This window comes from Mytilus californianus, unplaced genomic scaffold, assembly GCF_021869535.1.
Source record: "Mytilus californianus isolate M0D057914Y unplaced genomic scaffold, xbMytCali1.0.p SCAF_3, whole genome shotgun sequence".
In the NCBI taxonomy this organism is placed as follows: Eukaryota; Metazoa; Mollusca; class Bivalvia; order Mytilida; family Mytilidae; genus Mytilus; species Mytilus californianus.
The window spans coordinates 5,045,858-5,058,450 of record NW_026262679.1 but is presented as its reverse complement, the minus strand read 5'-3'; the positions used below and the strand labels follow the sequence as shown (position 1 = coordinate 5,058,450).

At 30.9% G+C, this 12,593-nt stretch overlaps 1 protein-coding gene across 28 annotated transcripts in view; it reads left to right on the top strand.

Annotated features, from left to right (window-relative positions):
• The window catches only part of LOC127732896 (tubulin polyglutamylase TTLL13-like), a 64,614-nt gene that overhangs the window by 11,751 nt on the left and 40,270 nt on the right, over positions 1–12,593 (top strand). For 22 of the 28 annotated variants that reach the window (XM_052242097.1, XM_052242094.1, XM_052242082.1 and 19 more), the window contains exon 1: positions 9,092–9,481. The exons of 1 other annotated variant lie outside the window; for it this stretch is intronic. The gene's annotated coding sequence lies outside the window, so the exon portion shown is untranslated. 5 more of the 28 variants (XM_052242105.1, XM_052242104.1, XM_052242103.1 and 2 more) reach the window with 3 other exon arrangements.

The window sequence follows — 12,593 nt, the reverse complement described above, 5'->3', positions numbered from 1 at the left end:
TATGGGCCCAGTTTTCAAGTTGGTCCAAGTTGGGGTCCAAAATTAAACTTTGTTTGATTTCAACAAAAATTGAATATATGGGGTTCTTTGATATGCTGAATCTAAACATGTATTTAGATTTTAGATTTTTGGCCCAGTTTTCAAGTTGGTCCAAATTGGGGCCCAAAATAAAACTTTGTTTGATTTCAACAAAAATTGAATATATGGGGTTCTTTGATATGCTGAATCTTACCATGTAATTAGATTTTTTATTTGTGGGCCCGCTATCAAATTGGTTCATATTGAGGTCAAAAGGGTCCAAAATTAAACTTTGTTTGATTTCATCAAAAATTGAATTATTGGGGTTCTTTGATATGCCAAATCTAACCGTGTATTCAGATTTTTAATTTTGGGTCCTGTTTTTTAAATTGGTCTACATTAAGGTCCAAAGGGTCCAAAATTAAACTTAGTTTGATTTTAACAAAAATTGAATTTTTGGGGTTCTTTGATATGCTGAATCTAAACATGTGTTTAGAGTTTTGATTATGGGACCAGTTTTCAAGTTGGTCCAAGTTGGGGTCCAAAATTAAACTTTGTTTGATTTCAACAAAAATTGAATATATGGGGTTCTTTGATATGCTGAATCTAAACATGTATTTAGATTTTAGATTTTTGGCCCAGTTTTCAAGATGGTCCAAATTGGGGTCCAAAATTAAACTTTGTTTGATTTCAACAAAAATTGAATATATGGGGTTCTTTGATATGCTGAATCTTACCATGTATTTAGATTTTTTATTTGTGGGCCCGCTATCAAATTGGTTCATATTGAGGTCAAAAGGGTCCAAAATTAAACTTTGTTTGATTTCATCAAAAATTGAATTATTGGGGTTCTTTGATATGCCAAATCTAACTGTGTTTTTAGATTTTTAATTTAGGGTCCCATTTTTTAAATTTGTCTACATTAAGGTCCAAAGGGTCCAAAATTAAACTTAGTTTGATTTTAACAAAAATTGAATTCTTCGGGTACTTTGATATGGTGAATCTAAACATGTGTTTAGATTTTTGATTATGGGACCAGTTTTCAAGTTTGTCCAAGTTGGGGTCCAAAATTAAACTTTGTTTGATTTCAACAAAAATTGAATATATGGGGTTCTTTGATATGCTGAATCTAACCATGTATTTTGATTTTGGACATTGGACCATAATAGGTAAATTAAAAAAATTGAAGTTCTTAGACCACATTCTTTCTGTGTCAGAAACCTATGCTGTGTCAAATATTTAATCACAATCCAAATTCAGAGCTGTATCAAGCTTGAATGTTGTGTCCATACTTGCCCCAACTGTTCAGGGTTCGACCTCTGCGGTCGTATCAAGCTGCGCCCAGCGAAGCATTTTATTCAAATTGGTCTACATTAAGGTCCAAAGGGTCCAAAATTAAACTTAGTTTGATTTTAGCAAAAATTGAATTCTTGGGGTTCTTTGATATGCTGAATCTAAACATGTGTTTAGATTTTTGATTATGGGCCCAGTTTTCAAGTTGGTCCAAGATAGGGTCCAGTATTTAAACTTTGTTTGATTTCAACAAAAATTGAATATGTGGGGTTCTTTGATATGCTGAATCTAAACATGTATTTAGATTTTTGATTATGGGCCCAGTTTTCAAGTTGGTCCAAATTGGGGTCCAAAATTAAACTTTGTTTGATTTCAACAAAAATTGAATATATGAGGTTCTTTGATATGCTGAATCTAACCATGTATTTAGATTTTTATTTGTGGGCCCCGCTATCAAATTGGTTCCTATTGAGGTCAAAAGGGTCCAAAATTAAACTTTGTTTGATTTCATCAAAAATTGAATTATTGGGGTTCTTTGATATGCCAAATCTAACCGTGTTTTTAGATTTTTAATTTGGGTCCCGTTTTTTAAATTGATCTTCATTGAGGTCCAAAGGGTCCAAAATTAAACTTAGTTTGATTTTAACAAAAATTGAATTCTTGGGGTTCTTTGATATGCTGAATCTAAACATGTGTTTAGATTTTTGATTATGGGCCCAGTTTTCAAGTTGGTCCAAGATAGGGTCCAGTATTTAAACTTTGTTTGATTTCAACAAAAATTGAATATGTGGGGTTCTTTGATATGCTGAATCTAAACATGTATTTAGATTTTTGATTATGGGCCCAGTTTTCAAGTTGGTCCAAATTGGGGTCCAAAATTAAACTTTGTTTGATTTCAACAAAAATTGAATATATGAGGTTCTTTGATATGCTGAATCTAACCATGTATTTAGATTTTTATTTGTGGGCCCCGCTATCAAATTGGTTCCTATTGAGGTCAAAAGGGTCCAAAATTAAACTTTGTTTGATTTCATCAAAAATTGAATTATTGGGGTTCTTTGATATGCCAAATCTAACCGTGTTTTTAGATTTTTAATTTGGGTCCCGTTTTTTAAATTGATCTTCATTGAGGTCCAAAGGGTCCAAAATTAAACTTAGTTTGATTTTAACAAAAATTGAATTCTTGGGGTTCTTTGATATGCTGAATCTAAACATGTGTTTAGATTTTTGATTATGGGCCCAGTTTTCAAGTTGGTCCAAGTTGGGGTCCGAAATTAAACTTTGTTTGATTTCAACAAAAATTGAGTATATGGGGTTCTTTGATATGCTGAATCTAACCATGAATTTAGATTTTTTATTTGTGGGCCCCGCTATCAAATTGGTTCATATTGAGGTCAAAAGGGTCCAAAATTAAACTTTGTTTGATTTCATCAAAAATTGAATTATTGGGGTTCTTTGATATTCCAAATCTAACCGTGTATTTAGATTTTTAATTTTAAGTCCCGTTTTTCAAATTGGTCTACATTAAGGTCCAAAGGGTCCAAAATTAAACTTAGTTTGATTTTAGCAAAAATTGAATTCTTGGGGTTCTTTGATATGCTGAATCTAAACATGTGTTTAGATTTTTGATTATGGGCCCAGTTTTCAAGTTTGTCCAAGTTGGGGTCCAAAATTAAACTTTGTTTGATTTTAACAAAAATTGAATATATGGGGTTCTTTGATATGCTGAATCTAACCATGTATTTTGATTTTGGACATTGGACCATAATAGGTAAATTAAAAAAAATCAAGTTCTCAGACCACATTCTTTCTGTGTCAGAAACCTATGCTGTGTCAAATATTTAATAACAATCCAAATTCAGAGCTGTATCAAGCTTGAATGTTGTGTCCATACTTGCCCCAACTGTTCAGGGTTCGACCTCTGCGGTCGTATCAAGCTGTGCCCCAGCGAAGCATTTTATTGTGTTTTAGTCTGTTTTTCAATTAGCATACGCAATAGGTCAACTATATTTGGTGTATAAAAAAATTGTATGGTGTATATGTCTGTCTGACACGATTTATCTGACCTTGACCTCATTGTCGTAGATCTTGAAAAATGTTGTTTCTGTTATGCTTTTAGTAAAACCTTTATCTTTAAGACTTTCAGCATAAAATCAATGGTCAGTAAAGCAGGCGAGACATTTCAGCGTATGCACTCTTGATTACAGTTAACATTTACAGACAGTCTTGGATTAAATGTTTTTGACATGATAAACCTTCATGGATTGTTATGAAACTTAGACAGAAGCTAATCTTCAAGATCAAGAAATAGCATCTAAAGAAAACGCTTCATTTTTTTTTTTAATTCTGTATTTTATCATTAAACGGACTCACTTTTTAAGTCAACATTACACTTTTACACTGACAACAGCAATCGTAGACAAGACACAGAGTTACGCTGAACCCCTTACAAATTGTTTTGTCTTGCCTGCAACAAAAGTCACAAGTATTGGAGACATAGGGATTACTATCCAGCGGCGCCAGCGTAAACTATTAGTATAAATCTTTATACATGTATTTAAAATGTAGAAGACCAGGATGATTCATACCTTGTATGCAGATACCTTATGTTACAAAGTTTCCGTCTATCAAATGTCCATTGTTCTTGCCCTCATGGTTCAGCGACAACTTGAAAAAAAATAGCTGTTTGTCATGTGAATTTGTTACTTGTTATGACTAATAGGATACATGTCAGGGTTCACCTGACCTCGACCTCATTTCATGGATCATTGATCAAGGTTAAAGTTAGATGATTAGGTCGTTTCTCATATATATGTATACTAAAAGCATTAGGTCAACTATATGTGGTGTATGGAATGATTGTAAGGGGTACATGTCAGTCTGACAGATTTTATATGACCTTGACCTCATTTTTACGGTTCATTCAATCATTGGTCAATGCTAAGTTTTTGTGTTTTGATCTGTTTTTCTTATACCTTAAGCAATAGGTCAACTATATTTGGTGTATGGACAGATTGTGATATGTACATATCTGTCTTGCAGGTATCATCTTTGATGATTCATCTGTCCTTAACCTCATTTTCATTGTTTATTGGTCAATGTTAAGTTTCGGTATTAAGGTAATTTTTTTTTAAGATACTACAAGTAATAGGTCATCTTTAGTGTACATGTAAAATAAAGAGATGTGGTATAATTGTCAATGAGACAACTATTAACCAAAGTTGTAATGAAGTGGATGTAAGCAATTAGAGGCAACCATATAGCCTTCAACAATGAGAAATACCATGACAGTATAGTCAGCTACATGACGTGTAAAAGACCCAGACTTGAAAAATATGAAACAATTTAATTGAGAAAATTTTCAGCCTAATTTATAACAAAACAATTTACGAAAAAAACAAATATAACAACAGGGCCTACTTCTATTCGTCTAACTCTGGTTAGTAGAGTTTGTGGATTTTCAATAGAAACCCCCCGAGTTTGACCATTTGAACCTACCCGAGTTAACTCTCTATCAACCCTGGGTTGAGGCAGGTTTGAAGAGTTACAAAATGCTTACCAACAAGAACAGCAAAAAAGAGTATTATACAAAATACAGCCAAAGAAAAGGCCTGTTTAAAAAAATAATTGAAATTTATATTTTGGTTGGATTTTGGCATTAACAAATATTTTTCATGTGAAGATTTTCCGGACCATTTGAGTATTTGGACCATACGCAAATGGTCATGACCATATGGTTCGACCATACGCGTATTGTCGGGGTGTTTTATACGATGGACGTTGCCTAATGTACAAACCTTCAAGGTGTCATTAATTAAGAGTTTTTAATTGTGACTTATTACATCAAATGGCAACCATTGTTACATGATTAATGAAATAAAGATAATTTTACTCAAATTAAAATTTAAGTTTAAGCATTTTTACATGGTAATTTTCTACTTGTCCTTACAAAACACAATATCTGTCGATTTTGACTTTGGAATATAACTTCAAGAAATATTTAAATGTACCTTTTAACAAGAAGTCAACTGTTAATATTAAATCACAGGTACTTGGGGTATTTCCTTTATTTTGATGTTTTAATTTAATTTTAGTAAATATCTGTTTTAATATCTTAAATTATTTTTAACTATTTAATGATCTTTAATGTGTTCATGCTCCTATTTATCACAGTAGTTTAAATGTGCTGTCCCTTTTTGTTTTTATGTATGAACTACTGTTATTGTAAGATTGTATGAATAGGAACAAACACACTTCAATTAAGTGAAAAAAGGTAAAATTTAAAAGAATTAAAAAATTAAATTATCTAAATAACGGGGGGAAAAAGAAAAAAGTCCATTTAGAATATATTCGAAAAATACCTATATGGTCTAAATACTCATATGGTCCTGTTCGTTAATATCTAAAACGAGTAAATACTCATTTGGTCCGACCATATGCGTAAGTACTTATATTGTCCAGAACATAAATACTGTCAGTGATGTTTATCAAAAGAACAGAAAAAGACATAATTTCGGTACTTTGAATTAATTACGATAATTCATTCCCCTTACTTGTTCTTTGATATATTAATGTTATAAATGTAAACATAAAATGAAAATTAACAACACCGCTGTTATATACTCATATCTTCCACTTTGCGAGTCAACTCTAGTAGAGTTTTCACTTTGATTTGGGAAGGCTGCACACATGCACATTAGCTCTGATTTTATAACTCTAGTCAACCCAAGTTGGACAAATCAAAGTAGGCCAAGGCTCCTGACTTGGGACAGGGACAAAGAGCATGTTGCTGGGTTAAACACAAACCTCCCCTAACCTAGGACAGTGGTGTAACGGCACAACATTTGAACAAACTATGAAAATCAGTTGAAAAAGGCTTAACTCATTAGATCAATACCAAGCAGAAAAAACATCTAACAAAAACAAACCTTTGACGTGGCAGGGAATTTATACATCCCTCACAACCAAAAAGAAACAAAAGTACAGTTCTGAGAGTACTCACAGTTACTGACAGCTAGTTCAAAGCCAATAACAACTTTTAAAAAAAATCATGTATCTAAGACTAAAATGTCTATCTGGCAGGGTTCATCTAACCCTGACCTCATTTCATGGTTCATTGGTCAAGGTTAATTATATAAGTGTTCCTTGATAAGTCTGTTTTGAAGATACTACATGTATAAACAATTGTGTCAAGTATATTTGATGTATGAAATGATTGTAAGGTGTACATATAAAAATAAGAAGATGTGGTCTAATTGTCAATGAGACAACTCTCCACAAGAGACCAAATGACACAGAAATTAACAACTATAGGTCAACGTTCAGGCTTCAACAATGAGCAAAACCAATACCGCATAGTCAGCTATAAAAGGCTGCCTGGCTTGGTTTATATGACCTTGACCTCATTTTCATGTATCATTGATAATGTTAAGTTTATATGATACCTGTAGTAAAACATATCTTTACGACTATCAACATAACATTGATTATGAATAGTAAAGCAGGCAAGACATTCAGTGTGTGCACTCTTGTATGAGATAGGAATATTGCAAAACAATTTCAATTTTCAGAGCATACTCACCTGATTTATAATGGAGATTTTTATAAATGCACTAAGCAGATTAATAACATGCTGATGTGCCTATCTTCTTTGCTTCCATGTACAGCTACCATAAAATTATAATATATGATAATTTAATAAGATAAGAAATGACATCATAAGTAAAATGTCTCATAGCATGACCAACATCAGGAACGGTTTGTATTTCAGCTCTCCTTTCAACAGAATTTATGCGAGAAATTCATAAATTTTTGGTAAACCATTTTGTAAACCCAGTTATTTTATTGTTCAAGCATCAATCATATACATAAAGACCATGATTATGATATATGTGGTATCTACATGTACCATATTTCCATTTAATATGTATATACATGTATGTAACTGGTTATTTTCATATGATTTTTGTGATGTCATTACATTGAGTAAAATTAATTGATATATCCTTTGTAATTAGTTTCAAAATTATTTTATAAATGATTTTTGAAAAAAATAAAGCTGTTTTGCATAGCTTTTTATACAAATTCAATGTTTTTCACAGGTAACACCTACCTCATATTAAAGCAGCAATAAAGGTTAGCTATGCATGTAGACGTTCCCTTGTCACCATCTTATGGTGTTTATATATCTCAACTTGTTTGATTCGCTCGTGTATGTAACAATGTATTTGATTTTAATGGAAGAAACCTCTGTATTACTGAAAAATTATTACACCATGGTTTTCGATATCACAAACTAGTCAAAACATTTACTAAATTGCGGCAGGGTTAAACTGTTTTGTGAGATCTCAACCCTCCCCCTATACCTCTAGCCAATGTGGAATATACAAACACACAGCAATACACACAGTAAAATTCAGTTCAAAAGAAGTCTGAGTCTGATGTTAGAATAGGTAACAGAAGAAACTAATCAAAATGACAATAATCAAAATAAATTAACAAAGGACTACTAGCAGTTACTGACGTGCCAGCTCCAGACCTCTGAGTCTGACTGAAAGATTATGTCTTCTTCATATGAAAATCAAGCACAATCCCTCCCGTTAGGGGTTTAGTATCATACCACCATAAAATATGCGATAAGAACATAACCCATATCATGCTAACAATTGGTTTTAGAATAAATGTGTTTATTTCTGATGCAAAGACCCTATGAGTGAATCAATATTATTTCCAAAAAATGCCATCTATAATGACTTGACAACAGTATTGTAACTATATCACTTCTGAATAAGTCTGTTTAAAGGTTTGGTTAGCTTTTGAGGTGAATGACGACATTTTTGTGCTTTTTATAGAATATTACCGTAAAAGATTGGATGTGAAATACCTGAACGTATAAGATGTCTGCATGTTGATTTATATTTACGAATGATGACCTTGTACCGATGATAAAATTTAGTGAATGTTTTGACAAGTTTGCCAAAACACTTGTGTAATAATTTTTCAGTAATACAAAGATTTCTTTCATTGAAATCAAACACATTGTTACATACACAAGCGAATCGAATAAGTAAAAATATATAAACGCCATAGCCATAGGATGGTGCCAAGGGAAGGTCACCATCTAAAAATGGATTATTAACAATAGGAAATGAAAAATTATCTCTTTTATCGTAAATTTTAGTATTGAGTTTTCCGTTAAAAAATAGATGTCAAGATGATGAATCTCTTTTAGGAAACATGGATGTCATCCCTGAAAATTAGTATGGCCCACTGACCATAATTTCACCTAGTTAACTATGTATATACATATTTAAAAGCATATCAGATATCCATAAACAAGAAGAAAGTACTGTTTTTTGGTAGCTTATATTTCATGGCAATTGTTATATTCAATTAGAAAAGTTTATTAAAGACCTATTTTGTACATGGTTTTTGCTTATAATTGTTGACTCTCTAAGGTTTCACAAAAAATATACAATTAGGTTTTGACTCATTTGTGTTTGATCGACCTCTCATTCTAAAAGTTAAATCTTTTTATTGAATATAAATTAACAAAACTAATTCTGTTCAGTTTAAATATCTTATTGTCTTTACATATTATTTTTGTTCATGCTGGAATTTTTCCAATTTAATACACGATATATATATAGTGATCATTGTGCCGTGAATATAATAATCTCTTGGTGAAAAGAACACGGTAAAATGTCTTTATTTAAGATCTGTATGGTGGAACAATAAAAGGCTGGGAAATGATCAATAATGTTAACACATAAATGTATAAAGACCTATAGTACAACTTGGATGGTATTTGTAAAACTGAACTTGTCAATTCCTCTGTGTATAGTCTGTGAATATAATAAGTCAATTTTCTTTAGACCATTTTTATCAACAGAAAAGTCAATATAAACATCACATTAACAGATATCAATATTTGAAGTTCTTTAAGGTTTGAAGAAGTAGCCAGAAAACCATATTTAAAGTATATCATATACTGTTGAAGTGTTTTATTTTCTCTTTGGATAATATCATGGTAGATCAGTGAATTTATAACTTTGGGATTAAATATTTGTAAGATTGGTGATCATAAAATAATCATGGTTCCTGGATAATGTTTTATGCTCTTTAGATAACTGAGAAATAGTGAAAAAATGCTTTTCATTAGTCAAAACAGGTAACTCTTAGAATTTAGTGGGAGAAAATTTTATAAATATATCATTATTAGTTCATATTCATATTTTTCAATTTTCAGTAATTGAATTAAAAGAGTATCTGTTTAAAGATTCTCATTGGCTATCATACTACATCTTATTTGTGTACAAATCAAATTATCAACAAATTTCCCAAAATATTTCTTTAATTTGCCATTTGTTCATTTTCCAATTAACACAATCTTATGAGAATTATATCTGATGATGTCAGATGAAAACCTATGTTATTAGACGGTAATACTAACATTATTATTATACATAATGTATTTCACAGATCATACTATTCTGCATGCAGAAAATAAAGGTTCAAAAAACATAAGATAAAAATAAAATTTTGCTTTCATCATATGTTTTTGGTAAATTTTATCCTGAATGGCATCCATGTATATGCTGTGAAAATTTTAGATAGTTGTTGGTAAATTTTGATTTATTTGTGAAAAAAGGTTTCTCACATCAGTGCCATATATTAATGACTTTTATCATTAGTAAGTTTGATAAAACAATACATAAACGATTCAAAATTATATTTGTTTTATTTCCAATTTAAAAAAAAATATATAACCTGGCAAAGTAACTGTAAAAATGTCAATTAATATCATTTCTTGGCATATTTGACCAACAGTTGTCATTTTATTCAACTTGCATCTAGATGGAATCAAAAAGAAACAATTGCCTGAAGAATGCAAAAAAAAAGTTAATGCATCATGATTTGAGAAGAAATCAAATTTTTGTCTGAATCAAACAGAAGTTTTTTTTGATATAATTTTTTAAGATAGGTTGACACTGTATTGTCAACCACATTCCATGCCTAAGTATATTATAATGAATAAGTAGGTAAACCTAATTTCATGTTGAACAGGGATTGGAAAGTTTTGTCAACGATAACTTTTCTTTCATGACATGTCATATCAAATGATCATAAATTAAGTATTAATAGTAGAAATATAGAGGTGATATTGATAATTTTGATGGACAAACACAATTAGAGAGATAGGTGGTGTTTACCATAACTGGCATAAGAGTATTAATCTTAACTTAACCAAATAAACACTTTAGGTCTTTGACTTGAATATTTCATTTTGTATAGAGTTGTCATTTATTTGATATGAGTAGGTTTTATTTATGATTGCAAGAAAAGTATGAAATACATGTACCGGGTATATTAAGAGTCCATACTAGACTAGAGTCCTTAACTTTTATCAAAGGTTTTATTGATGCTTCTCGTACATTTTGTAATTAGTTTCTTTTTCCATCTTGTTACAAGTTTGGTTAGGATAAGGCATCAGTACCATATAATTTAGGGTTGTTATCAACATCTATGTATAAGACATTTTGTTACAATATATCTTTTTGGTTAAGGTTGTTGGTCATTTTAACTTGGACATGACATGACACCACAAAACATCATGACATATAAATTGGCTACTACCATCATATAATGACATATATAGTGACAAATCTTTAAGTTAGGCCTGTTGAGAATGTTAAAAGAAAAATGATTCATAAGAAGGATACCAGGAATAACTTAAGATAATTACCAGTGCAATAGACAATACCAACCACCAAAACCTCTATGTTCTGGAAAACAGACTAACAAACAAAGACAACTAACAAACAAATGGCCCAGAGAACCTCAAATACACAACTTTACAAATCAATCAACATTAACTCTAGTTCACAGACATCCAGCTGACATGTTTGAGCCAGTCAATTTTTGAATATTTTCAATCGAATATCAAAGTACTGACATACTGTTAACTCAGATGAATCCAAGATCTGATGGCTGGCAAATAATTCATATAGATTTCCATCTCCCTGTAGACTACTTAAGAAACTTACAGTTGCTTTCTTACGTCGAGTGTCAAACATTTTAGCCAGATTTAAGACGATGACATATTTTACATTTAAGCAATTGGCTAGGTTCATGTGTTTTGCACTGTTTGAAGACTGGATAATACATTCGTTTCCATCATACATCATTGTGTATAAACAAGTCAAACAGATGCCCATCCCTAATACGAGACTGGAAAAGTTTAAGTGACATTAATTCTATACTCATAGGACCAGTATACATTGGTTGTCCCTTTTCCTAAAAAAAAATAGCTGAATATATATCTATATTTTTTTATTGACTTTGGTGATTTTGTTAATTCTTTGAATCCACTGAAACAGAATTTTACATGTGTAAAATTTATAACCTTTAAAAAAAAATCCCATTTATCACAGTATCACATTTAGTTTAATTCTGTCTTATTGTTTTACTTAATGGGAAAAATCGATAAAAGACCATTTGAATGGTTTATTTACTATTTAGTTTTAGAAATCCGTCTTTTGTGAATTTAAAGTGACAAAATATTTGTGTGAAAGTGTAAATTAAAGGTGATAATTATATTTCCTATTTGTTAAGTTTTGAAGGAAGTAAAGAGAAAACTTTGGTATGTGTATTATTTTAAACAATTATATTCCCGAAAAATTGAGTTCAAGATTAATGAGGAATAAAACATTACAAAGATTTTATTGTAAATTTAGTCATGTCAGTGTATACTAGATATTGCTTTACATTCTGTTTTGATCATGCATGTACACATTAACACTTCCAATACAGTTTTGTACATTCCAAACTACATGTATTCCCTGACTTGCTATTGAAAATTTATTGTAAGAGTAAATCCTTGGATTCTGTCAGCATAGTATTTTCTGAAAGGTTATAGCCTTTCCATGGCTTTTTTTTTTTTTATCTATTCTTGGTCTCCCATCACCTGTCAGTGACTATTTGAGAATTTTGCCATGTTTTCATTGATCTAATTGACAGTTAGTTCAGATCACCATATTCAGTGATGCAACATATTGTATTCCAATTTCTATAAATATATATAACTGATACTCTTACTCTGTTAAAAATGTACAAGTATGTTTAGACAGATGCAGTATGTATACAAGTTCACATAAATTTTTAAAAGATTTATTTTATAGAAAAAGGTATCTAGAGATAAGTAAAGATTAGCTCTTTCTTCATACATGTATTTTTATTATTTTATCTCTGGTGAACTTCAGGTTTCAGAGTGTCTACAGGCC